The sequence below is a fragment of the Rhynchophorus ferrugineus genome, unplaced genomic scaffold (genome assembly GCF_030347505.1).
Source record: "Rhynchophorus ferrugineus isolate W39M unplaced genomic scaffold, kcgeb_rfMv2 rfM2, whole genome shotgun sequence".
Classification (NCBI taxonomy): domain Eukaryota; kingdom Metazoa; phylum Arthropoda; class Insecta; order Coleoptera; family Curculionidae; genus Rhynchophorus; species Rhynchophorus ferrugineus.
In genome coordinates, this window is record NW_027472581.1 from 17,652,486 (window position 1) to 17,677,602 (window position 25,117).

Genomic DNA, 25,117 nt, shown 5'->3' on the forward strand with positions numbered 1-25,117 from the left:
AAGTGCTTGAAAATGTTTTGTTTAACACATATTGCACTAAATTAATTTCTTAATAAATTAAATACATTAATTAATAATTGAAACAATTATCGTAATATATGCCAGCACCTATAACGGTCTTTATTTTGAATTTCTATATTGTTGTATATTTATTTTCTTGTTATGTAGGTTTAGAATAACGCTGAACATCTTGATCAACTTCAGTAGGATAGTGTCCTCTCCAAGAATATAGCGTTTTAAAAAGAGATCATTCAAGTTATAAGAATGTCTTTTATATAAGATAAATCTATTGGAGAAAGAGTGTAAACTTATTAATGTAATTAATTAAGGTAAAGTACCCAACGATTAAACAACAGAACATTCAATATCACTGCTACCAGCCATATTTAAATTGCTCGATAAATTGTCCTTAAAATGGTCTATTCTTTAATATGTGATAAAAACGTATATTATCAGGGCTCAAAAATTTAGATTTAGAAATAAACACTTTACAATTGCTCAAATAAAGTGTACACGGATGTAGCTGAGAAAATGAATGAAAGAAAAAAGGAAAATTGTTGTGGTACTGATCTGAAATATACTCCTCGTTCATTGATTTTGACGCATTTTGTTTTATTGGAATTAACTTATTTCTAGTGCATGTTACACAAAAATGTTAGGCCTAAAAATGCTTCCTTCAAATAAGCTTTAACCTTGCCAAATTTCACGCCTCCAGGTGTTTTCCGAAAAAGGGGTGCAAATCTTTCACCAAGCCAATTAATATATCGATTCCAAAAAATGGTCGGATATCCTCAAAAGATACATCGGTCTTTCGAGATGGAATTAAAATTATCTTAAAGAGGAGAAAAAGTAGCGACTACCCATGGATAATACATTGAATAAAAGATATTGTAAATATTTTTTTTATAACGCTTCAAATTGAAAACATGCTATGAAAATAATTTATAGGCCTAATAATTAAATTAAATACTAGTTTATAACGGATATCTCTTATTGAAGCGAATTTCTGCATGTCATTTTATAATATGAATTCCTCAAACTGTGAAAGATTTCTTTTTTTTATTATTCTTCGTGAGTCCATAATCTGCCCTATAGGCAACAAGTATTTCTTATGTCTATATTATATATACATGGCATGTAGAAAATCACTTCATTAAGCAATCTTCTGTATAAAATATTATCTTAATTAATTAGTCTTGTTCTAAAGCTTATTCTAAAGTCCACATATGTCCAGTAATCAGATCAGGTGGTGTTAAACGTTTTGGTCTACGCACTTCACTATCACGTCGCAAATTTAGCTGATTAGCGAGTACATTGGGATGCACTGACACTCTTTCGAAGTACTTCATACAAACACTTTGAATTACACTCGTTATAGGTTCTAGAGGAATATCGCGTTGTATCACTTTATTTGAAATATAGTACGGAGCATCAACAATGACATGCAACACCTTATTTTGATGATGGATATCATCAGCAATACCTTGTAATCTAATGATAACTTAAATTTGCGCCCGATGAGCCAATACATTTGATATAATTTTAGTCCCAGTTGTTTCCGTTTAGAGAGTATGTGCTTCTTCCAGGTTAAGGGTCAATCTAGGTGAATACCAAGATATTTAACATGCTCTGCTTGGGGGAGTTTACGATGATTGATATTCACTGGTGGTTATGTTCTTCTACGCAGGGTAAACCTTATATGCGTGGATTTTATCTCATTGGCTTTAATGCTCCATGTCTTCAACCATAATTGTATTTGCTCCAGGTGGGTTTGTAGGTTTATTGATGCTGTGACTGGATCTTTATGGAATGCTAAGATTGCTGTATCGTCTGCATATGTTGCCACAGTAGTTATTTTTGTGGTGGACAGATCAGCCCTACACTACCTTGCGGAACCCCTGAATATATGGGATTTAATTCGGTATATTGATCGCCTTGATTTACAATAAAATATCTATCAGTAATATACGATTTTAGTAACTGATAGTCCGGATGACGGAGAAGTTTCTTTTCTCTTTAGTTTAACCTGCAAGCCCGTATGCCATACTTTGTCAAAAGCCTGAGATATGTCTAGAAAAGCAGCCGAACAATATCTTTTGGCATTTAGGTCCGTGTTTATTTTGTTTACAAGTTTATGCACTTGTTCAATAGTCCCATGCTTATTGTAAAAGCCAAACTGATGTTCTGGAGTAATTTTTCTTTTTTCTATTATATAGTTTAGCTTTTTTATGTATAATTTCTTGAAAGCTTTCGAGATTATCGGTAATATACTTATAGGTCGGTAGGAGGCCACATCTTCTGGTATTTTTTCTGGTTTGAGAATCATTAATATTTCAGCTACTTTTCCTATTCTAGGAAAGTAATCAATTCGTAGCATAGCATTAAATATAAATGTTAATAGTTTTAAACCCTTTTCTGATAGTTCTTTTAAAATGTTGCCAGTAATTAAGTCATAACCAGGAGCTTTTTTAATATTAATCTCTCTCATTATTGTTTGTTTAATTTTTTGACCGTTAATTTCTCATGCGGTAAATCCATTTGAAATGGCGAATCTAGAAAGCTACTAATTTTATTTTCCTCATCTTTATGTAGCTGAGACTGGAAAGGTTTAAAAACATTTTTTAAGTGCTTTGAGAAAATGTCGGCCTTCTCTTTATTGCTTCTCGCCCAAATATTTTCGTTTGTTTTAATAGGTGGGTTATGGTGCTGGGATCTCCTAAGCTTTTTTGTTGCTTTCCACAACGAATAGTCTGTAGCCTCAGTTGATGTCAAGTTTTCCAGGTATTCTTGAATGTTTTGGTTTTATTCAATTTGGATCAGTTTTTTCAGCTCTTTTGTTGCCCTATTAAATTTTCTTTTATTCTCTTCAGTCCTTTGCTGTTGCCAATTTCGTCGTGACTTTCTTTTTTCTGCTATCTTTTTCTGTATTGTACATGATATATATGTATTTTTTCTTGGAAATATTTCACTGTTAGGAGTCGCGGAATATGCTGCCTTCTGTATATTTTTTGTAAGATAAGTTTATTGCTGCTATTTCTATATCCATTTCAGTTTGGAACGGTAACTTTACAGAGATGTTTCGGCCTAAGTTTTCTCGAAATGAGGGCCAGTTCTATTATTGCACAGAGAAGGGGGTTTATCTTTGATGGTAATTTTTGAAGAAACTGTTACTATTATTGGTGAATGATCAGACGACAGGTCGAAACATGATTCTGCCTGAAGAAGGAAAAATAGTTTACGAAGAGTTGGGGATGGCGTTTCTAGTGAACAGTAAGGTTAAGACTAATAAACTAGCTCCCTATAGCGCACCCTCTTATTTAACTTGACACTAATAAATGTACACTGTCCCATAAAGGAACAGCAGGAAGAGACGAAGGAACATATCTATTAATAATAATATTTAAGTATTAATAACCAAATCGATTACACCCTCATAGAAAAGGGAGCAATAAGTAATATACTGGATGTTAAATCAAGTAGAGGAACGTATTATAGATCTGACCGTCGCCTGGTATAAATTCAGATGCAGGTTATACAGAAAAAATGATAACCAAGAAAAAATAGAAAAACTGAACAATGAAAAACTAAAGTTACCAGAGAGCGAGAGAACTTTGACGAAAAAATGCAACGACTAACAAATGAAAGCCAACTGTATTAGTCGGTGGAAGACTACAGGAAATAACGATTAAAGAAGCAGTGGTGACTATAACAGGAAACAAAAAAGAAAAGAGTCACCTGGTTTGACAAAAAAATTGTTGAAGAATGTAAAGAAACGATAGAGGAGAGAAACATAAACTATAAGAATTATATAGCAATAAGAACTAGAGAAAGAAAATCGGATTTCGAAGGCAGAAAAAGTGGGGATAAAGTATGCAGAAACAAGAAAAGAAACTAGAGAAAGACCTTACCGATAAGATGCATAAAGACTTCAGAGGTAGCGTATTATATATATATATATATATATATATATATATATATATATTATATATATATATATATATATATATATATATATATATATATTGGTACTGAAGACATACAAATCATAGCAGAAGACTTTTTGTCACTTTAGATATCTGGTAGGGGACTTGAACTCAGCGCAGAAGAACAAACATAGTTAATAAAGCCAAAACAATAATAAAATCCATCACAAGCTGTGAAAACAAAGCGTGGTTAATGGCGGAAAGAACTAAAAACATCCCCATTGTGTTTGAAAGAAAGGTATTGAGAAAGCTAATGGGATCATTTAAGGACAATATAATCTAGAGAACTAGATCTAATCAAGAATTATGTAATGTGTTTAAATAGGGCATGAGATAAGAATGTCGAACATACGTAAAAAGCCAGTGGGAAGATTCCGGAAGCGCTGGGAAGGTGAATCTCAGGAAGATTGGAGAAGAAGTGTGGTTGAAAGCGGCAGTAGATAGGCAGACTTGACAACAAGCAAGGATCTCAAGGCCTAGCTTGGGTTGTAGCCCCATAGGAAGAAAAAGAAAGGGAGAATAATTTAAAAAAGTTTGGGTCTGTAGTAGATCTGGATCTAAAAGCTACAAGGGAAACTAATTGTACATATACTTCTTGAATAATAATTCATGTATATACAAAAACAGAAATGCATACAATATGTATACAATATACCTATGACCAACATTTTATATGAAGAATTGTGAGAATTTTATTTGCCGAACATAATATCTCAAAAGTGATTTTCGGGTAAAATAACCCCTTTAATCGCTAATAAAACCTGACAATATAGGTTTTATAGCAATGAATAGATTAAGTCGCTATACAAATTCCCGCCAGATTTCAATCTGTCGCTTTAAATTGGCCATTCCCCTTCCCATAAATAAAAAAAATGCAAACTAAACTTCTTTCCGAAGAGGCCGGCAGCGTCTCCCTGTGACCAACTAACCGAAATAATCCCGCCCATAAAATTCGAATGCTCATTCAATCGCGAAATATCCGTTTGCTACAAATTTCCCATTGATACATCAATCCGTCAGCGAGGCGCCCCTATCGCAAAAATACGTCCCAGTTACCATTGGAAGAGATCGGGGTCATCCGGGGCCGTTCGGAGGGGCCCACTGACAAACGTCAGTTCGTCTTTTGTCGTCAATTTCCCGCACCGTCGATCGCTTGATCCCATCCGTTACCTTTCCGCGGCCTACTTCGGGTCCGACCCCCACCTCGTCATTTATGACACATTTTCAATTTGGAACAAGACGAGCACAGTTTAGGTTGCTCATTTATCGAAGAGGGGATAATGACGAGAGTGGGGAGACAATGATGGGAATTGATGAGGTTAATGAATGGAGACGTAATGCCGGCGAAATTTTGTTTTGACAAGGTATATTTACAAATTGTTTCGTTAGTTTGTGTGTTCGGAACGTTTCACCATTAACGGGTACAGCTTAGGAGACTAAAGCAAATAATTATATAATAGAACATGCTACATAAATTTAAATAATTAATAGAATTTTCATGTACAAACTTTATAATAGTATTTATTTTGCATCTAGGCCGTGTAATAGATTTTAATATTATAATGTTGATATAATCATGGCCTTTCTTATGCTAGGTACGCATTTAAGTAAATGATAACCACAGAATATTATATAGAGGTTTAACTTAAATAGGCGAAACGAGGAAATGTTTTGCCTGGTTCCACCAATGCATGACTAAGGCCACGTTTTGATTGGTTCGTTTGACTTGCCCCACGAAGGTATTTAATTGGCTCATTTCTATAAAGCGATTTTTTTGGTTTGTTTATGATGTAATTTTTTTGTGTCTGATATAGAGTACGTGCAGCATTTTTATGACCTAATTATAATCATTGTTACTTTGTTTATTATATATATATATATATATATATATATATATATATATATATATATATATATTATAGTTATATGTACATATATAATAATATAATTTTGAAGGAGTTTATTTACTAATTCAAATGTATTTTGTTTAGCATACTAATTAATGTTTTGGCTTAAATCTATATAACTGAGATAGGTGGAATTATTTCGAGTCTACGCATGGGGTCAGAAAAGTACATTCTTCAACAAATCTGTTAATAGGAACTTCAATACATCTTGCGTTATAGACAATTTTGATTATACTTAACAGGAGATATGTTATGTTTTCAACTAGGATGTACTTTTTTTGTATTTATATTTGATTATTTTTTATCTAAATACGTTGTACCTTATATTTTAGCATTTTGATATTTTATAATATTTGTATTTATGTAGAATTTTAATATTTTTTTCAGAAATTATATTTGGGTTTTATTTCCAATTTCATTGGTTAGTAGAATGTGACGTCGCTGAATAGTCACGTGATGGGTATGAAATTATTTTTTCAATGAAATACCTCTAATGGTAATTTAAACTAACTAATAAAATTCAGCGAAATAGTTCTCAGCGCTTTTTCAGCTAAGAACTACACAAATAATTCTCAAATTATATGCGTTATACACTCTATGTCAGTAACTCAAACTAAAATAGATGACTAAGTGGTAGATCAATAAGTATATATATTTTCTATGCTGCTAAGTAGCTTGCCCTAATACTCAAAACCTGCAACATACTTTTCTTCTTAGAGTGTCGTCCTCCTGGTTTAGATATCGTGAGGAAGAATTCACTGTTTTCTCTGCTCCAGAGGACAAATTGGTTTATTGCACCAATGTTGAATATTTCACGGATGCAATTAAGGTCAATACGTCAGGGCACAAGAGCACAAGCACAGAACACACTTTTTACTGATTCATAAAAATGAAGTTTTAAAACAGTTCAGCTTCAAAACGGTAGTTTTTGTGCTTCTATTCTTGCAGGTCGTTCCGTATCGCTCAAGGAAGCCTATAAGAACTTCGTAAATTATAACATCAAGACCACTTTTGGTAGGTGTGCGTTTATTTTATGCATGTTGCTGGGCAAGCTGGGGTTGCCGCAATTAAATTTATTTTTGTGCCATGTCTCTATGTGACATCAGAGGCCGAATAAATCACTAAATCGGAAAGAATTGGCCGTCGAGGAATCTTAAACTTATATTAGTTAAATAGTGTAACATTGGTATCTCCGAATAAAGTTCTTTTACCACCACTGAAGGTAAAGTCAGGATTACTTCCCACAGACGGATATTGTTTCTAATACGTAGTTTCAAGTTTCGAGGCCTCTCGGAAGCAAAGGTCAAGGAAGATATAGTTGCGCCAAATATTAGACGGCTTTTCGCTGATCCACAACTAATCATGACTAAATAATTTTTAAATTTTAAAGTAAATTAACTGAAGTTCCGTTTCATTTAATTAAAAACTTTATTACGTTATTTTTCTTCAACACGATCTAGTCGTAAGAGCACCAATTAAAAATGCCTTTCGCTATAGAAACTTTTATTTGGTATTTCTATGATTGTCTGGAGCGCGATATCTCTCAGAGATGTGAAGTAGACGGGAATAATTAGCGAACGATTTTCAATTAAAAACCCAGTCTCTCTTCTTTTACAATACTATAGAATAAATATCCAATTAAGTTCTCGAAGTGGTGAGTCATAACTTTATATAACAACTTTTTAATAATGTTTTGTATATATATTATATTTTAAGTACAAGACATTTTAAAATAATACACCGATAATAATAACAATTCTTTCTTTATTCTTCACTTCTTTAGACCTATAATGTGTACAATATACATATATAAATGTGAATTTGACATTAAATTAGAATATAAAGCACGTGTAGTAGATAGACTAACTGAGGTTTTTGTTTATTATTATTTAGTTATTACAAAGATTATTTTTTACATATTTTATATTAAGACGTTGTTTTTTGTGTTAAAAAATAAAAAAAGTTTGATTTTTTTTACTTTTTAGTGAGTTCCTAATTTTATTTCTGAAGACGGTCCAATTTTTTGTTAAAAATACATTATATTTCTTTTATTAATTAAATTTATTTAAAGGTGTATCTCGTAAAAATAGGAATAAAGAGACAATGATTGAAAATAAGGAACGCTTCAGTGTCTAGTATCCGCGACGTAGCCTAGGTGAACGCTCTATCCACTATACGATAGAGGCAATATTTCTACGGCTTCCAAGATGATATGGTTAGTATTTAAAAAGCGAACTGAACGGCTTTTGCACTGAACGACTTTGGTAAGCAAATTTTTACTAAAAACTCCTCAAAAACCTCTGAAGGGTTTAGCGGTACGGTATCAGCTTACCTAAATAACGTCAAAATATACAATTAGTTGTCTGTACATAATATTTAAACAAAAATCCTCAAACTCCTAATCGTTGAGGAGTTGTGTCTTCCGTCACATCAGGTCAGCCACATCAGGTTATTTTAGATAAAATAATATGTGAAAACATTGAATGTGCCTTTGAAATTTGAGAGTTTCCCTCGATTTTGCCGGATTCCACTATCAGATCTTGACTTGGTTCCAATGGGACCACTTCGGAAGTGTACTGTTTCGAATAAAAATAATTTTGAAAATCAATCCACACATGACGGAGAAATCGGTGAACTTACAAAAAATTTACAGTCGAGTATAGAACCTCCTGCTTTTTTGAAGTCGTTTAATCAGTAGCTTTTTTTTATTTTGTTTTCGATATAATTACAGTTTAATACAATTATTTCAGAAGAAATTGTTAATCTGGGAAGTATTTCTAGAATAATCAGGAATATGCTCCTCTTTGAAACAGAACTATTTCAAATTTTCACTCGGGAAATAAATATTATACATTTATATAACTATTACTAGTACAAGTATAACTATTAAATATTATATATTTTCCTGTTTCATGTAATTTACTTCTTTTAGAATCAGGCCCAAAAGGAAGAAGTACTGTAGATCAGATTGAAGGAAAATGGTAACAAAATATTACACCTTCCTCCCTATCATTGCGTGTTGAATTAGATACACACCAGAAATAATTGATAAATGGGGGAATTTGTAAGACGTGTTCAATATATTAAAAATTAACAATTAAGTAATTGACCTGAACAGAAATTCTAATAGTGAAAGTGACAATGACTGAATGACTGAAGCATTCTTCATCTGCGATTATGGCCCTATGCTGACAATCACCAAGCAGAAAGAACTAAACAAGAGTATATAACAAAAATAGGATAACTGTAGAAAATCGTACTATTTCCAATATTTATGTGGATATATCTGAGCATTTGGTTATAGTGAATGAGTAGTAGTAGGGAACATATACTAACTCTTCTATAGACAATTTTAAAAATACATTAGAGGGGATGCAGTGTTTAAATTATAAGATGTGAGGAACCGGTAGAAATTTGTAAGAAAAATGTACACAGGTACTAGCAGGAGAAAAACAAGGTGAAATACTCATATCAAAATTATTTAACAAGAAAACGTAAGTTGGAAACAGCGTAAAGAAGGAAACAAGAATGCACTCCAGTGAAAATAAAATATATTACTGACATGAAATTATTAGTTAGGTAGATTAGGCGTCCAGGGGATACTTCTACATAAAAATGGTGCGTAGAATCTACTGGTGGTGGGGTCAAATATATCAATTAATTTATCTAGAATAAAACAATTATACACTAAAAATTGTTGCTGTGTAAATAATTGTAGTTTAAGTCCTTCGATAATATATGAATTAAATGTAGTATAGTATCAAAATAAATCATATTTAATAAAATTATTTTTGTTTAATTATATTATTTATATTAAAATTTTATTACATGTTAAAGTAGCAGTTCGACTAAAACATGTCCCAACGTTTGAAAGATGGTTGATATTGTTGATCCTAAAACCTGGAAAATCACCAAATGAGATGAAAGCCTGTAGACCTATATCATTGCTACCAGTAATATCTAAGTTACTTGAAAAATTATTGTTGAAAAGAGTTAAATTGATTATAGAGAGAAAAGACCTAACGGGTACACGCCATTTTGTGTTTGGTCAGATTAATTAACAAACCTAACAGGTTCATAAAATAAAAAATGTAATTGAAGAATCTCTTGAATGCAAAAACGTATGTTCAGCTCTTAGATGTAGCTAAAGCTTTTGATAGGGAATGGCATGGAGGCTTTGTTCATAAGCTACAGGAAATGTTACTGAAACAATACACTGAACTAATAAACTCTTACATTACAGCCAAAATCTTTAGTGTTAAACAGGAGGCAAACAAGCTAATGCCGATGTACTACGTGTATTGTGGCCAATTATCTACCTGCTCTACACATATGATGTAACACAAAAAGAAAATATCATGATGACTATATTTGATGATGATACTACGATTTTTGCTGTCGAAGATAATAGCGAAGAAGCCATACGAAAATTATAGTAAGCAAGTGTCAATATAAATAATTGGACTCATACATGGAACTTTAATAATTTCGAAATGAATCTTGATGCAAACATTCGCTGGAAAGAACATGCAAAAATGAAAGGAGAAAATTTTACTTAAAATATAAGAAAATGTATCGGTCAATTGGAGAAAAATAAAAATTATCAGTACATAAAAATTTCTATTATACAAACAAGTGTTGAAACCTATATGGACATACGGACTTCAATTATGGGGATGTTCCATGAAAACTATTGTAAATATAAAACAAGTTTTCCAGAAAAAGTCCTGAAGTAGTATAGAAGGTACATATTCATAGGAAAGAAGTATTGTAGGTACACCCACATACTACAAGACTGATTACTTACCACAGGGCATTACTCAGGAAATCAAAACAATTGCAATGAGAAATGAGGACAAACTCGATCATCATATCAATCGAGGTAATACCCCTCTTGGATAACACCAGAACAGGACACAAACTCAAAAGTTGTTAGTATATAAACATTATTATACCAGAGACCAAGATAGTTTTGAGTGGTCCTCCTATATATGTACCTAGATTTAACTTATTGTAAAGACAAATTGTATTTTAGTCAGCAAAGAGTAGTAACTAGAGATGACGAAAGATATCGATATATAATCTTTCAAAAAAAAAAAAAAGATATTCCTTAGACATATTAAAAAGACCTTTTAATTATTTTTAATAAACGTCTAAAATTGGAACATCATTTTATAGGTTTTGTATATTTTGACACTTAATTTTAAACGTTGCTAATTCTTAAAATGTTGAGAGTATATCGATATTTTTTTCCTTTTAAGTCTCCTTTTACCAACTATGGGTTTATCTTGACTGGACCTACAGTTTAACGTCGGCTCCGAACCACGGTCCTCAGCATTAAGCCTACAGACTGGCGAGAGAACTACTTTAGAAATCATCCCAGAAGACATCCGGTCTTACCCAGCCTGGTTACTGGCGTGACTGGGATCATTTTCCTTGTCGGATTTTACACTCTTGCCTAGGACAATCACAAATTTTAAACAATCACAAACACAAATTTACGACCTTGCCTCAGCAGAATACGAACCCGCGGCTATCGCAACATTAGGAGGACCGTCCTATCGCCTTTACCACTGCGCCACCTGCGGGCTTATCAATATTTTTATATTTTCTTAAAAATAACGATAAACCATATAAAATATCTATATTCTTCCTGGTTGTGGCAAAAAATGTTGTTTTAATGTTTTTGACTGAAACCATTTTTTTAATATAACAAATATCTACGACTAACAATGCAATAAGTTAAAAAAATTTGTCAAAGCAGAAACTAAATTAAAAATCAAAGTCGACAACACTGCGACGTTGTGACGTCTTAAATATTGAACTTATAAAATAAAATACCGGCAATATAAAATGCATACCGAGATAATAGCAAAGCAGGAACAAATATCTTTTGTTTAAGGAAAAAATAAACCGGAACGAAATAACCAAACACATCGTCGGGACTGTGACTTGTTTGACGGGAGACCATTTATCGGCCTTATGCGGCTGTTATTTACGAAATGTTCGTGCGGGGAATTCGTAAAATAACAGACGACGCCTACAATAACCGAATGGGGCGATAATTTCGTATTTTTCGTCTTGTATTTCAATTTCTCCTTTTTCGGTGTGTCGCGACGGCAATTGTTCGCTGCCGAACAAAAGCCGTCTCGTACTTTGGCGTTGCATAATCGGAAATGTAAAATTATTGATTGGAACACTTTGAAGTAGAAGGAGCGACTATTTTGTTGCTACGATCGGAGAATGGAATTTGTATGTACGGTAGTTTTTGTTAACTGGATTGAATTCAAAGTAATATATTCAAAGAGTTCACTAGCATACGGTGTGTTTTTTAAAGTAGACCAACACTAAATTGATTGATAGTAGAAGTCATCTTATTTCAAGTATGTTGTGTGTTTAGTATGTAATTAAAAAAAGAACTGACTTACAGAGATTTTTTACGTTCATTCAATAAGTCTATTTTCCTCACATCGTTCTATTCTACTGTGGATATCGATGTAAATATCTGGGTAAATAGAGGTGAGCAGACTCAGCAACATGGATCTTAGTGGCTCTATCTTGAATTGATATCGGAAATTCCTTCAAATAGACCGATTTAGTGCTTTAAGAGGTTAAAACGTTTTTTTTTACCAATATGCCAACACTATATCTGGAGCTAAGTTCTAAGTTGACTCACGTACACATTTAAGGAAAAATGTTTGTGCAGAACGGATGCAAGGTGCCCAAGTTGCGACTCATCTCAACAGACGACAGTAAAAGGACCTCAACGTGCGTTTTGAATTCATAGATATTTTTACAGATTTTACACACATGTGTTGTTGTACGAGAGTTAGGGTTAGGAAATCATTTTTAGTTTTATATTCACATAATATCGTTGAAGTGATAGAATTATCAACAATCAATTTACAACTCAATTTTGTAGACTGCTATAGGTACAACAATATTTATGACAAATCATATGAAAACAGAATTTATTTGAGGATTTTAGTAAAGATAAGAATTAAAGATGTATTTGTAGTAAAATTTTCTGCCAATTATTTTTGAGATTCTATTTAATCCGATGATTCCGCATTTTCAAACGCTTTTGGTCTATCAGGATATTATTTGTCTTGAACGTTTTAATCATCACATTTGAATTATAGAAACCGCGTTTCACCTGGTCACATGGTTGGAGCATGCTTACGGTAAGTATCTATCAGCAAACTGTGACTTATTATTAGTCGCTTTTTTCTTGTGATGAAACGAGAAAAATGCACGTTCTTGGGCACAAAACTGAACTTTTGTTCTATTATTTTATTATATTCAATTATTTTATTTTTATATATTTTATTTAAGAGCGACTATTGCATAACGTTATTGGACCTTTTCAAGGATCAAACCGCCAAAAAACGGCCGCATTTGAAGCACACAATGCACCGTGTCACAAGTCAGTGAAAACGATGGCAAAAATCCATTAACAGGGCTTCCAATTCCTTCCCCATACACCATATTCTCTAGATCTGGCTCCCCGCGCCTATTTACTGCTCTCAGATCTCAAAAGAATGTTCGCTGGGAACAAATTTTCTTTGAATGAAGAGGTGATCGCCTAAACTGAGACCTATTTTGAAGCAAGGGACAAATCGTACTACAAAAATGGTATCGAAAAGTTGGATGGTCGCTATATTCAGTGTATCACTCTTGAAGGGAATTATGTTGAATAAAATAATTAATCTTGCCAATAAATATGTTTTACTATGGTAGGGCTTCTTAATTGACCTGTTATATTGGGACATCCAGGTCTCTCCTGGTTACTTGCTTTCATGCAGGAGTACATCTCTACATGAAAGACTATATAAAATGTGTATAATATCCTTTCTGATTACTCAAATTACACATACTACTTCGCTGTTCAAGATAAATCTGGTTTCCTTGGCTACTTTATGCGTCGTATCACTATGCATGGACGTCACCAAGTGCATTGAACTCTGAGCTAGTAGTTTTTGAATTCGTAGAGCTATATTTAAACGATTAGACTATATTCAATATAAAAACAATATTTAAAACATTTATGGTCATAACATACCTGTGATCTTTTTTCAATAATGGAAACAAATAATTTTGTTCGTTATTGCTGTAAGCCCAGTCGTAAAAATAATAAACTCCAATACCAACATGTTTATTTAAATAGTTATTGCAGCGTCTTTTATGGTAAGTAAGATCTCTCTTTGTGATATTCATATGAACAAACTCAATTGGAAATATCTGAACGAAAAAAGCGAAATTTCTTTTCCCCAGGCTCTACTTCCGAAAGACACCGTATATATATGATATAATGCGGGACATTCGTTGAATTTATTACATACACACCATTTTGCACATTTAGAAAAACATGCTGGATTATGGAAATTAGAAAACCATGCTGTCACTGATGTCTCTCCGATTTCCCCGAAACTCCCTACAAGCTCCTTTGAGGTCGGTCTTTTACGCAGTTCCGCTTTTCCGAGCGAACCATTTTGCATGCTGAGTTTTTGACAGTTCGTAGGGAGGAGAGCGGCGTCGAGGAGGAGACGAAGAAAATTTAAAATTCCGAATGTAAGCCGTAAAGACGTGATACATTGAGCTTTGCTCAATGTGTACAACTCTAACCTTTGTGTGTCTAAAGGATGGCGGCCGTATGTATTTGCTGATTCATATTCAGTAGATCCAGATATTGAATAGTGTTTTATTTATGTCTTTCGAAACTTGCGAAAAAAGATAGTGTAGGATAATATTTGGTGGATAATAAACTAGCTAAATAAATAAAAAATGTGAAAAGTTTTTCTTATGCTTAGTTTCTATTATATTGCATGTATTAGAGATGTTGGCCGTGGAAGAATATAGCGATACTTGACATATCAATATATTTAATATATATTATAATAGGATAAATGTGAAATAAATGCCATAGGAGGATAGACGTCGAAGTAATCATGTAGCGACTTCTACTGAAAATAAATTGGAAATGTTTTGTGCAATGTTTCTTCCCAGTTTTTATGAGTATAGATGCCTTTGAGGCGTGAAATCAATTAATTATATTTGTATTAATTAACCTATATTATTATATTCTTATTAATATTAATTTTACTTATTACTTATATAATAAAATATGTGCATAAAGCAGGTTCAAAACTTCGAGGTGTGTGAACTGAAGAATATCGGACGCTTTTGAAAAGCTGAAACAAAGCATATGTTCTATTAATTAAACTTCTTGTCGGTATAAGAATTCTAACAAGGCGATTTGCGAAATAAGATACAAATAAATGATACCTAGGTACCCAAAGGCTTGAAAATTTAAATACAAAAATTCTATTTTGAAACACATTTTGTTTGAGTATTACGATTTTGGTTTTGGTTTTTCACCAAAGATCAACCGATGACCACCTTTGTGCTTAAATGCATGACACTGATGACTTTACATGACTTTTATTTCGAGGTGTGTTGGGCACCTGGTCTCTTAAATTTACAATATCCCTCGAATGTTTCTGCTGTAGTTCTATTTAACCGATAGTAACGGATTATCTCTGAATTGTGTGTATGTCGAAAAATATTTCCTAAAGATGCGGCAATTTCTTTTAATAAATACACAACGAGTAAATATAATTAATAGTTTAGTTAAAATTAATAGGAATGTAGATGAAATTTCAGAACATAGACAATAAAACTGACAGTTTATCTATCGAAGGCAGCACGTTGCACTTTTGATATTGCAAATAATATATCAAAATAATAAAAATATATAATTTATTTTACATATAAGGACCGCTGTCTTGCAGCGGTAACTATGAAAATATCATTGTGACACTTATATACCAGTTGGAATCAAAAATACCGGGTGCCGGCATGGCTGTAAATTTATGTTTGTGATTGTCCTAGGCATGAGTGCAAAATCCGACAAGGAAAATGATACCAGTCACGCCAGTAACCAGGCTGTGTAAGACCGAATGCTTTCTGAAATAATTTCTATGTTGGTCACTCGTCGGTCGGTAGGCTTAATGCCGAGGACCGTGGTTCGGAGGCCACGTAAACTATAGGACCAGTCCAGATAAAACCCTAGTTGCTAAAAGGAGACAGACCTTAAAATATTTAAAAAAAAATAACGGGTCTAATTGTAACTATAAACCATTCTCGAATATACATAAATAATAACAAAAAAAAATTTCAAAATCGGCTCCACAGAAGAATTGTATGTAAAAAGATATTGATTGTTAAATAAGTTAATTAATCCCACTCTAATATATTTATTACAAACATATATATTTTTAGTACGTCGTTGAATTTCATTGGAAACAATGAACTAATAGTTTTGTATTATTTTGTTGGGCGTCGCTGTTTGGATAAAGCAAATATTACATTTCATTGTAAAAAAAGATTTATTTGTACGTAGATGCCTATCGGGCCAGAACACAACAAAAGCAACAACAAATTTTATTTGTCGATTGAACATTCTACAAATACATGATCGTGTGCATTGCAATTTTATTAATTGAAACTGACGTTGTGTATGCCGAGTTTTATTGCGAAATGTTTAGGATGAATTATTTGTTAATAAAATTGATTCTTTTTTAAAATGCCTTCGTATTTCACATGAGGTATAATGATTTTCTTGGGGCGAGTACATATTTCCATGTTTTTACGGACTATGGTGCCGTACTCGCTAATATATATTATTTAATTTTATTTCTTTAAATATTTTATATATATTTATTTTTATTATATATTTTAATGTCTCCTTTTACCAATTCGAGGTTTATCTGGCCCAGACCTACAGAAGGTGGGCTTCGAACCACGGTTCTCGGCATTAAATCTACTGAATGGCGAGTGACCAAATTAGAAATCATCGCAGAAGACAGCCGGTCTCACCGAGCCTGGTTACTGGTGTGACTGGGATCACTTTCCTTGTCGGATTTTGCACTCTTACTTAGACAATGACAAATATTAACAGGTTAATTCAACAAGTCCCCGGTCTGACATACAGATGGCCGGCCTTACTAGAATTAAATCCATATGTTTTTTAGTTAGCCCTAGCCATCAAAAGATGCGTGTATCAATTTGACAGCTGCCGGATTATTAATTTGTGAATTATAGCATTTTGAGTGAAGCAAATATTGTCATTGTGAAAAAATGGATAAAAAGGAATTTCGCGTATTGATAAAATATTGCTTTTTGAAGAGAAAAAATAAAGTTGAACCAAGAACTTGGCTTGATGCCGAGTTTCTGGACACTGCCCCAAAAAAATGTGTCTTACTATGGTAGGCCGGGGACGTTTCAGTTGACCAGTTACTTCAACGTTGGTATTTTCGTACATACTTTTTAGATTAATTTCCACGTTAACCGTCGGTGTTCCTTGATCTTCATGAAGCACATTGATCTAGTTTGTCATCAATTTAATATACCACAAAAAGCAAATCAACCGTAAGATGTTGGCAAGCAAAATTATAATTTGTATCTTATAATAAACTCTTCTTGCCACAAAAGATATAATATTAAAATGGTATCACATTTTAGGTCTATTGCCCACCGCGGCTGAGAAACCTGGTTTAAATTATTTTAACGTATTATTTGTTTATTCAGTATATTCTTTAGAAAAACAACAGAACGTCGTATATGTATATTTGTAGGAGTAGCATAACTTTTTGTCTTTATCATTCATCATTCGCTATATATCATAATTAAGCTATTCAGATTTACTTGTCGTTGTTTGTTTATTGTAAATGTTTAAATTAATGGTTACTTTCAGTGACGTTTTGTCTGTACTTGATCAACTCGGGCTATTTTTGCATTATTGTGCGATGTTACCAATTTATCAGCGATCGAGAGGTAGAATCCAATCAGCAACATTTTGGTTTTAGCGCTAAAACTGGTGATATTTTCGTGTTGATCACTTGTTTATATCTGACATAAAGCTATTTATATACTTATGTTACTGTAAGATGTGTTATTCTGAGTTTATCGTTATTTTACATTATATTTCCAAAGTATATTAATTAAATTTATATTTTATAATTAGGATGACTTAAATATACCGATTGTATTGTTTTTATCCTATTATTTTACATATAGTATTAAGTATAATATTGTTATTTGTCTTTGTGTTAACAGTACATAAATGAATAAATTACGGATATTCTAACTTTGTAGACTGAGTTCAATTTTATAGTAAATTATATTTTCGATAGAAGAATCCAGGATAATTTATTTTCTATAAATTATATTCTTATAATATTTACTAGCGACCCGCCCCGGCTTCGCACGGGTGCAATGCTGATGCTAAATTAAATACACTACAGAAAAAATATGAACGTTGTATATAAAAACATAGCGGCCCGCTCCGACTTTGCACGGGCATAAAATATATATGCCTATGTCACTCAATGAAAACATGATTAAAATCGATCCAGTATTTTTGGTTCATTCATTACTGCCCTTGGCCTGCACGCATTAAATTTGGAGTAGAACATTTCCTCTTCCCCTATACTTACTATGAAGATTTCCTGCTATCTTTGGAATATCTAAATTCATACAATTTTTATTACATTACACATTTTTAAACGCAAATTTTAAATTTGTAATATCTCCGAAAATATTTGTTTAATTTACATGCTGTAAGGAACCATATTGATCTATATTAATTGCACACTGTATTTAAGGTACTTAATTCGATAAGGATTAATGCCGTATTGCTTAAAATAGCTTCGTAAATAAGCCATTTTCTCACGTAAAAAGTAAACAATAAAAATGGTTAATGCGGGTTATCCCTAAAAGATAAACATATACCATCGCGGACTTTTTTGTAGACCTTTTTATGGTGTACAATACTGTAGTACATTAATATGATCTAACTCGTAGGGTTAGGCAGCGTTTTTGCTAATTGCTAAATAAGTCTAAAAAAATAGGTTAATTTACGACATCACGTTAGAAACCTCTAAAATTAGCAATGTTGCCTTAGCATATTATGCATGTATTATACATATAAACCTTCCTCTTGAATCACTCTATCTATTGAAAAAAACCGCATCAAAATCCGTTGCGTAGTTTTAAAGATTTAAGCGCACATACGGATATAGGGACAGAAAAGGCGACTTTGTTTTATACTATGTAGTGATATACTAATTGAAACAGCTGAAAGCGTAGCCAAATCAAATTTTAGTGAGCATGGGAGGCATTCTTATGATCAGACTGTTTTAGAATAACAGTTCAATTGAAAAGTTCCCGACCTGATACTTAGATCGCGCTACTACAATTAAATCCATATGTTTCTTAGTTCACAAAAGATGCGCGTATAAAATAACAGCTGTCGGATCATTAGTTTGTGAATTAGAGCATTTTGAGTGAAGCAGCTTATGTTATCGCGAAAAAAAAATGGATAAAAAGGAATTTCGTGTGTTGATAAAATATTGCTTTGAATGGAGAATTGAAAAGAGAAAATACAGATGAAGCAAAAACTTAGCTTGATGGCGAGTTTCCGGATACTACCCCAACTATCAAGGATTGGTATGCTAAGTTTAGACGTGGTGAAATTTGCACCGAAGACGGCGAACGCAGTTGACGCCCAAAAGATATTGTTACCGACGAAACCATTAAAAAAATTCACAAAATGATTTTGGAGCGGTGTTTGAAGATGACTAAGCGTAAAAAACTCGAGTTTTTGCGTCGATATGTGACAATGGTTGAAACATGGCTCCATCACTTCACTTCGAAGTCTAATCGACAGTCATCCTTGTAGACTGCACACGATGAACCTGCTCCAAAGCGTGGGAAAACGCAAGAGTCGGCTGAGACGTTTATGGTGTCTGTATTTTGGGATGCGCATGGAATAATTTTCATTGGCAACCTTGTCACGAGTCAGTGAAAACGATTTTCAAAAAACCATGAATTGACCTCTAATTGCTTCCTCATCCACCATATTCTCCAGATCTGACTACCGGCGATTATTTCGTGTTCTCAGACCTCAAAGAAATGCTTGCCCAGAAGAAATTTTCGTTGAATGAAGAAGTGATCGCCGAAACTGAGACCCATTTTGAAGCAAAGGACAAATCGTACAACAAAGGTGGTATTGAAAAGTTGGAGCGTCGATATAATCAGTGTATCACCCTTGAAGGGAATTATTTTGAATAAAAAACTAATTTTGGCAAAAAATGTGTTTTACTATGTTAGACCCGGAACTTTCTAAATGACCTGTTATTGTAGTGACGACATACTGTATTGATATGATGAAATATGCCTTCCTAACCTTTAAGATTCTAAATGAAATTTAGAAAATTCATTGCTCTTTTTTAGTAATTTCATTGCTCTCATAATTTATTTCTTTATTAAAAAATCTAAAGCCAATTGTTTGTTTTATTAAGAAACTAATGCTATTTTAAAATATATTTGTTTATCAATAAAACCTAATCATTTTCTTCTAGTATTATATATCTAATAAGGTGATAATATCTTATTTGAAACATTATTCATATTTTATTAATTGTGCTCTAGCCTATGATTTACTAGTGTACTAATTAGTATGTTTTACTTACCCTTAGGAAAAATAATGGATGCTTCTTCCCCGTTCTGCCTCTCTGAAACTGAGAAAGTATAATTTTTTAAAATCTATTATAAGAATAAGATTTTATTTATTATTATTCTAATAAAACAAAATAATTATATTGTATTTAAATTGAGTAAAATGCTTTTGAAATATTATGCAAACGGATTATTTATTTTTCCAAATTTATTTCGCCCTTTTTAAATTAATCCGAAATGATGCAATTATGTTAACCTTTTTCTCAATTCCCGAAAGAATTGCTTAAATGGATTTCTATATTGATATTTAATATTAATATTGATTTTTGAAATCAGATAAGACTCGTCTGATGGAGCTAAATTAGGTGAGTAGGGCTGTCGTGGTATAATATGAGTTTAGTTTTTGATGAAAAAGGTTGTTAAGAACCAATAGAGTTAACCTGCAACTGTTATTTGGCATAGTAGATTTTGCGATAGTAGCGGGTTTGAGTCCTGCAGGCGCATGGCCGTAAATGTATGTTTTTAATTGTTTATAATTGTGAGTGTCCATAAGGCAATAGGCAAGAGTATAGTTCGCATAAACCATAGTTAGTAAAAGCAGACTCTGAAATGCGATAAATAAAGAATAAGATTTTGCCTCTATGGAAAAAAAATTGAATTAGATTTCAATTTATTTAAAGAGTGTTATATTGATTTTATTGTACTGTAGTAATGAATAGTTTTAAAATTATGGTAGATTGTATATTTGTTTACCGGGTATAATTCTTAAAGTTCCCGTACCATAATGAAACGGTCCAATTAATAATAAATATCTTTAATAGCTTTTGTTGATTGTAACTATATCAGCTCTATGGAATTATAACCTTCGTGGCAATAGGGGTCTAAATGCTAATGTTTAACTTTAACACCGCCTTTCAATATAAGTCGTAAATTTCCGGTATCCTTTTGTTCAACCCTATTTGTAATGAATACCGCTGGATTCAGGGCCTGAACTTTCGTAAATTAAATCCCTTAATAATGGATAGATGAATTTTGAAACTATTCCAATAACTCTGACTCTATCTGTTTGAAAATACCATTATTTCAAATACACACTATTATACTGTGATAAAAATAATAAAGTTCATAAATTTAGGCACCAAAAAACAACATTAAAAACGCTAAAAAGTTCAGATGTTTGAATGAGGATTAGGTGATGACGGTTAGGAAGCGGTAAGTGACGTCAATGTTTCACAGCCCTTCCGATTGGTGCTTGATATAACATGGTGAATTTTGAAATGTGTAATTAATCAAAGTATATATTGATATAACATATATATATAACAAATATATATCGAGGGCAGGGGGGTGAGGAAACCGAGGGAAACGCTCAAATTTCTAAGGCACGTACAAAGTTAAATATTTTTTATCTAAAATAATCAGATATTTGGGTGTAATGTTATTTCTGAGCTATTGTTTACTAAAAAGCGGAAGTCGGTCGATGCAAAAACCATTCACTTTGCTTTTTAAGCTCCAACTATTGCATATAAGACCTTGTAGAAACATCGTAGACAATTGTTTCTATGGTGTAATTGTTAAATCGTTTAGCTCCCAATCGGTGGTCTCGGATTCGATTCCCGCCGCGGAAAATGTTTTGTTGTTCTAGTTAGAACATTTGTCATATTAACTAAGCTAGGTAGCGGACCCCGGGGACTGAAGCGCTCCTTATTTCCAATTATAGTTTCTTTAGCCCTATTTTTCCTCATACGCGCTGTACCTTTACTTGGCCTACCCATTGTAATATTATATGAGATAACTGCATAATTTATTGAGTAATATCTAACACTAAAAATAGAAGAATAAAATATTCGAACAAAAAATTTAACCAACTTCAAAAATAAGAACTCACTAAAAATTAAAAAATAATTAAACATAGATTTTCAACAAAAAAAAAACTTTTTAAAATAATATATGTACATAATAACCGTTGTAATAACTAAATAAAGATAAACAAAAACCGTATTTAACCCCTCTACTACAGCATTGGTTATTCTACTATATACACATAATTTAGCTTAGTTTTTAGTTTAGCTAAATTTATTTTAAACCTTATTTTAAAATGTTTTTTTTTATTTTTTGTTTGATTATTTTTAATTTTTAGTGAGTTTCTTATTTATTTTTTTGAAGTCGGTTCAACTTTTTTGTTAATAATATTTTATAATATTAAAATAAGTGAATTTTTAATAATCTATCCACAGTATATTATTATTAAAAATTAATGTTTTTTCATCCTTTATTATAATCTAGCCTACTGTATGCATGCTGTAGCGGGATTCGAACCTTCATCTATTATCCCATGATTTTTACTAAGTAGCTTCAACATTATTTCCCTATAAGCTTATTTGCTCTAATTATAATACAATTCGATAAAACCTATTTCAAGTATAATTCACCTGCAGATACGACAAATCACTTGTTTTGAATTTGAAAATATCTATTATCGTAAGTAACGTTCAACAACCGTTAAAATTTTCGAAAATGTACGGGCAACATAAAAGCAACGAAGTCCCTTTCAAAGATTAAGTGTTGCCACTGTTGCTGGAGGTTTGTTTTCCGATAATGCAGATAAGAAAAACATGATTGATCGAGCTGGAAACAAAGCGTAAACACGCGATGGAAGTTTTGCCGGAGACGAAAACAACTGTCAGGATGTTCCGTTCTGTTGGAGATTTATCGACAATTTTAGCTCGTTAAATCCAAATTTTAAAATAATGGGAATTAGTAATTGTAGTATTATTATTTGTGGCATTTTATGGTACAAACTCTAAGCTCTCGGTACGTTTAAAAATTTTACAATATTAATTTTTATATTTAAGATTATTTCATACGTATTTCTGTGTTCTTGTCTGGCGTACATTTACTTAATGAGGTGATACAATCTTCTTTTAGGTCAGGGATATATCCGCTGATCTACGGTGAAAACGAATCGCTTTTTATTGGTCCATTTCATCATGTAACTAACTTTCGCAACACGAAATAGAGAATAAGAAGGCAGACAACTCAGTTACCATGTATATAAACAGAAAACATTAGATAGATTTGGTTTACTTTGTCCAAAAATTAGATTTGCTTTTTGAGATGTTTCAATTTGGATTACTGTAAATGTCTATAATGTTATTATTAATGTTATTATGTATGATATTATTCTTTCAAAACCAATTGCTTTTTTGGACGTTAACATATTAGAAAATTATTATTTTAAGAATATAGTGCTTATCTAAGGATCTAATTAATCAATTTAAATAATTTTTATAAAAAGTATTTCTTTAAATTAGCTGTAATGCTTTCCAGACTATAGGTTTTAATAGAGGTCACTCATTTTTCCTAAGGCTGTCCTCAGTGAAATCACGGATATATGTAGGTTATTTTTTCTGATTAATTCTAATCTAAAGGTGCCTAGGGTAGTAGAAAAAGTACAAGTGGCAGGCAACAAAATCTACAAATGGACGAAAGATTGAAAAATTCAATTTAATAGCTCCAAATCTGTCCACGTTAATTTTGAATTGCGGTGAAATAATAAAAACTTAATTATATTACTCTATGTATGCCCGATTCCTCAAGCAGAATCAGCTAAATACCTCAGAATCCATCTGGACGGCATATTAAATTGGAAACATAATGTTAGAAAAAAAGCTGAACACATTAGAACCAAAATAAAACAACTATACTGGTTAGTCGGAAAATATTTTCAAGTTGATCTAAAATCGAAGATGTTGATTTATTAAACAATTGTAAAGACAATTTAAACATATGGGGTGCAAATATGGGGTCGCACAAAAAATTCAGATCAACTAGTCATCCAACGCTGTCAAAACAAGGTTCATCGATTGATTACCAATGCTTGTCGCTACGTAACCAACGAAGAACTGGACGATGACCTGGAAATCCAATGGATTTGCGAACTTATCCAAAATTTCGTCTTGAAACACGAAACAAGATTACTAAATCATACTAACGTGGAAGCAATACAACTGCTGGACAGCACGCAGAATGTCAGGAGATTGAAGCGAACCAAACCATGCGAACCTATATAAAGTGTATATCGATAGTGTAAACTATAGCTAAAAGTTATTATAATTTTATAATTGAGGAATACATATTGATATGTTTTCTCGCACTCGTCTTGCTTGTGAATTAATCCAACTACAAATGAAATGTAGTAATAAATTAAGATTGTACTAAGCGTATCTAATAAAGATGTTATAAAAAATAGAGTCAGTATATCACAATGAAGCTTTTTTTCTCTAGAAAACTGTAGTGCAGTAGGAAAACATGCCCAACAACTTTACTTGGGAAGCAGTTGTAATCTTTACTGTAGTCAGGGAAAAACTATTTTAATGTCGTAACGACATTACACAGACTCTACAATTGCCAAAAAATTAGCATAAATACAACGAGAAATTTAAATATCTAAGAATATATAGAAATACATTAAAAAGTTGGTCAATAATGGGTAATCGGATAGATCGAGTTCTGAAGGTTGAAGAGTTGAAGAATCATATTAATAATAGGTGGAAAATGCAAAGGATGCTTCAAGAGAATAAGAAAGTAAGAAGTAAGCAACTCATAAAAATACAACATATAACGGGATATACTCATGGGACGACTCATATACTCATGATAAATGACATACCAACAAAAGTACTAAGGAAAGGAAGATCTGATTGA